Source organism: Typopeltis vanoorti, chromosome 17, assembly GCF_054136105.1.
Source record: "Typopeltis vanoorti isolate ZY-2024b chromosome 17, IOZ_Tvanoo_1.0, whole genome shotgun sequence".
NCBI lineage: Eukaryota > Metazoa > Arthropoda > Arachnida > Uropygi > Thelyphonidae > Typopeltis > Typopeltis vanoorti.
Genome location: NC_143565.1, coordinates 79,919,851 through 79,925,117, shown reverse-complemented (window position 1 = coordinate 79,925,117; position 5,267 = coordinate 79,919,851).

The window sequence follows — 5,267 nt, the reverse complement described above, 5'->3', positions numbered from 1 at the left end:
AAATGTTTCTCCGGAATATATTTAGTCCCATAAAACAGATCGCCCAGTGGAACACACTTCTCTCGTAACTCAACTGCTTAAGGGGTTGAAAAATTAAGAAACCTTTCTTTAGTTCAGTACCTGACCTCGTTTTATTCGATAGATTTAGAGCCTTCTTTAGCCGGCTCGCCAAATCTCCTTAAAATCTGAATTTTAATGAAACTTCCATGTCACTAGATTACTCTGTGAGTAGTGAATGAAGATTGACATCTAAATCCTGGTTTACAAAATTTAAAACTCTCAAGATGTTATGCTATGACAGTTCCCTAACCAGCTTTGTTAATCAGTTCATGAAAGTTATCGGACGAATTGCAAAAGATTACCCACCATTTAATTTTTCGAAATAAAAAGTACTATCTCATTGATAAAATGATGCCCGAGGAAAATTGCGTATTAGTCTTTCTAATGAGGAATATCTTACAGTTCCCTGGTTAATAAAGAATCATTAAGTGTGAAATAGCAGATTTATAGTATCCAGATCTGTTTATGACTTCTCCATAACTCATCATTTGACAAGGACTGCGGGAACGTTTGTAAACATCTTGAGGGGCCAAATGAATTTCATTAGAAGTCCGCAATCTACGTATTAAAAGTATGAGAGAATTGTAACTTTCCGTGAGTAGGATTATCAAAAAATGCCATGTAACGTTCTAATAAAACCAGAAGCGTACTACTGGATTCTAGTTATTGGCGAATTTCCGGAATTTTTAAAACAAGAATGCATATTCGCGCATATGGTTTAATAAATAATATCAGTATGTTAAAAACGATGACATCGTGAAAAATACTCCTGCAGCATAAGCACAAACCATCAGTGGTACTCATGCAGATCAAAAGATACCAAGCTATTTTAAACCTGGTTTTACTCCATTTCCCAAGTAAGCAAACAGACAAATAAGTCAAGTTTGCGCCTGCAAGTGTTACAAGTCTAGCTGACCCTGCACGTAGTGCAAGACCAAGGCAACTCAAAACCAGGTTTAAAATAGCTTGGTATCTTTAACATTTATTATACCCAAGGTAAAATACTTTCTACATTTATATCTCCTCCTGAGATTTTTATTTAATAAGGTTAAAACACCTTATGGTAACTTGTTCTGGTAAAATACTTATAAGCTCAGTATTACTAAAATCTTGGAATTTCTAGCCTGTCTCCCACTGATGAGACCTCAATAAAGGTCGAAACCGGTCTGGGTAGTGGCCCCTTGCCTTTAATACAAAGCATCATACATCTCCTCCAGGAGATGTGCTTTGCATTAAGGGTAAATATTAAGATTAGTGATCAGAGCTTAATCTACTTTTACCATGAGTTGCCTTGGTCTTGCACTACGTGCAGGATCAGCTAGACTTGCATTACGTGCAGGCGTAAACTTGACTTATTTGTCTGTTTGCTTACTTGGGAAATGGAGTAAAACCAGATTTAAAATTGCTTGGTATCTTTAACATATATATACCTGTATATATAGTGTTTAATTGCTTTCTATGTTCCCACGCCTGAAGAAGTCGGACAATCCGATGAAACATGTTGCGTTTTGAATAAATTTAATTGATATTCTAGTCTCGGTTATAGTTAGTATATATAAATATGAACATATCCCAGTACCGAGTTAATACTACGAGTTAAATATATATATATATATTAAATACATATATATTTGTAAAAATTATTACTCTAACTGGCTTTGCCTGGGGCTATTTTACCGCTTGCTTACTTTCGAGTTACATAGCTGCGTAATATCAGTCACATCGCCTTGCGCAGTCACCCTCTCGCTAACCAAACCACAGCTGAAGAAACCATGCAGCTTCACCACCTTCTTCATCCTCCTAAGGCAGTTCAAACTATCATGAACAATAACTGTGCCGTCGAATCTATTAGCAGCCAAGTTATTTATACCTTTGTAATAGTTCCGATTTGTTGATGTTTTCTATCCATTTCCTTCTAGGACTTCCTTCTTTCCTTCTGCTCTTCCTAAAATTCTCCAAAATGGAAATTTTGGAGAAACCTTTTCGTAGGTATTCAGTACACCTCTTCATACCATTGTAACTGGTTTTATTTGATTTTTGTTATTATTGAAATATTCCAGTGTAATTTTTCTCTGATCACCTGATTGGTTTTCATTTCAGTCAACAACGTTTTATTTATTTTTCTCAAATACTTGATTTAAAGTCTACCAATCTTTGTTCTTCTTTCTGTTTGATAATTCGAGTTCTTGCACCATAAAGAACTGTGGAGAGTACCATTCAACTATATACGTTGAGTTTAAGTTCTTCGGAGAGGTGTGAACTTTCCATATATTTTTAAGTTCTCTCTCTCTCTCTCTCTCTCTCATTGCTTAGATCATTGCTTAGAAGATTTATTTTAATGAGTGGTGTATACTGTTTGAAATGTTTACAGTTATAAAAAGTGTTTGTTTGTAAGTTGATGAAGAAAGAAGATTATCGGTAAGATTGTTCCAACCATTAATATTCCTATACAGAGAAGTGTGTGAGTTTCATCCTAGAATTTCCCTACACTAACAGTAACTATTGCGGAGAATTAGCTGAAGTGTAAAATTAAAGATGATTGTTTGTGAAGAGGTGTTACTGAAATTTTTATTGTATTTTGGAACTTAAGGAACTGTGAGAAGACTGTATATAGAGATAACAGATTTACCTTTGTCTGAGTCTGTATGATTGAACTTATCAGAGAAGCTAAAATGTTTGTGATATCTTAATTACTGATTTGAATTTAAGTGTAAAATTTGTGATTCTAAAATTAAATGTTTGTTTTTGTTAATCAAGGTTGTATTTTGCCTGAATCTCTTTTACTGCACCGTTCATAAAATATTCGAACTAAAGCGGGTAAATTAAGTATGTTAAATATACTCGGCCAGTATATATAATAAAAACATATAAGGGAAAGGTGGTTAAGAGTTGGTTTATCTTCAATTCTTGAACTAATTCAGACATAAAGTGGTGCAGTCTTTAAATATAAATTTTCTTTATATTTGAATTAGAAATCAACTTGCAACCTATCAACTAGTTAAGAAAATCGTAATAACTATATATCGGATCCAAGGTATAGATTAAGATGAAGTAGGATCTAACAATAGGAATAACATACAGTTAGGGTATAGAATCTCATTAAAGGTGCGTAACGTGTTACAAAAAAAAAAAATTAAATAAATAATAATAATTATTTAACCCAATTTTGTATGACAATTTCCCATACTTTAGGAATAGTAAGAACGTCGTTGCGGTTTAAGTTTGGTCTGTGTAGTAGGGCTTCAGAACGTTCTTTGTATAAACTTCGTCTTTTTAAACCGCAGAAATCTGGCCTCTCTCAACACGGAATTGAAAATCCAAACCATAGGATCCATTGGGAAAAGTCTAAACTTTTACATAGATCTTTATATAAACATGAACGTTTATACAAAGAAAGTTCTGAAGCCCTACTACACAGACCAAACTTAAACCGCAACGACGTTCTTACTATTCTTAAAGTATGGGAAATTGTCATACAAAATTGGGTTAAATAATTAATTTTTATTTATTTATTTTTTTTTTTTTTTTGTAACACGTTACGCACGTTTAATGAGATTCTATTGTAATCATGCGCCCTAACTGTATGTTATTCCTATTATTGTTTTAAACTAATGCACTGATGATGTCCTAAGATACTTAGGATGAAATATTTACAATTAAATAATTTTCACTGTGGTTAATATGTGTGTTTCTTTTAATTAAACATATATCTAATATAGACAAAGTTTATTTTCATCTAGTTTTTTCTAATTTCAAGTGATTAAGTGCAATATACAGTGATATTATTAAACACTGAACACATTTACTGACTACAAACAAATCAACAGCAACAAGAATCTGCTCTTTTATAAAGTTCGAATGACAAACAATATTGAATCAGTGTGTTAGCATTAAGATCTCACAGCGCCCTGTTCATTATAAGAAAAAGAGAAATGATAAATATCTATCGGTATTTTATAAAAAAATAAGAAAATAATATTCGTTCTCTGATGCTAAAATTTCCGAAAATAGTTAAAAGCTTATGAAGCTACCATACTTTTTTGTACGAGAGCTGCCTTGATATTGTTCTGTTTTAAAAGACACAGAACGGCACAAGAGAAGTGAGTATATTCACCTCCATTGTTTTAGTAAAAGGTGTCACTGACCTGAGAACCCTTTTTGAACTTATAGTTCTCATTATAGACTAAACAGGTATGTAAGATACACTAGCGAAACTATCTGTGGATAAACAGTGCTTATTGAAGAAATGAGCCTGGAACAATACAACACAACATCGAAACTTATACCATCTACTTCTAAAGCAGTAGCATGGTATATTGAAAAGACCTGATAAGGTTCCTCTCCTCATAGACGGATCTTTTCACCAAAAGAGCTCGTACGCAAAAGAGCTGAGGCACTTATATATTTTACCAACCTCTAATTCGGTGATAATTATTATCACCTTTTACAACCAGCTGTTACGTTTTACTACCAGCTGTTCTATCTTCTTAGTCAATACCTTCTATATTAAAATTCCCCAATAATAATACTTTGCGTTTCCTTATCTCTTTAAGTAACAGTCCCATAATATTACCACTACTTCCGCCATTTCGTTAACATACTCTGAACTGTAGCGCCTCCATACTCCCTTGATTATGAATTCAAGATATCATTAACTCGATAGTTTAAATATGCTCTTTTTAGATCTTTTGACAATATTAATACTAATCGTTATGCAATTTGATATCAAGAACGTCGTCGTTAATCAAAATTAATAAATCTTCACAGGATTCACCTTAATTTTTCCAGTATTAATAGTTTAAACCATATAACATCATTCTTTAAGCTTTGTATTAATATATAAGAGCAATGTACTGTTCAAAGTACGCTTATTGGCTGTTAGTATTCACTTTTCGTTAATGAGAACACCGGAAACTGTTGAAATTAATCGCCATATTTTCTGATATCAGATTTAGTATCACTTCCTTGAATAATGGGATCAATATACTCGTAGGTTACAAATATCAGTGTAGTCGTATTATAAAGTCAAAAATTATGTCAAGTCTCTACTGATATCATTTTTGACGTTTATGAAAAATTATAAAAAATATTGTTTATTCCTTACGGAAAATTGTTTTAGTTTCCTAGAGGGCGACACCTGTATTTATTACGCGCTATTTATATAAACCTATAATGAATATCCCACTATAAGTTTTAACTTGGTTGCC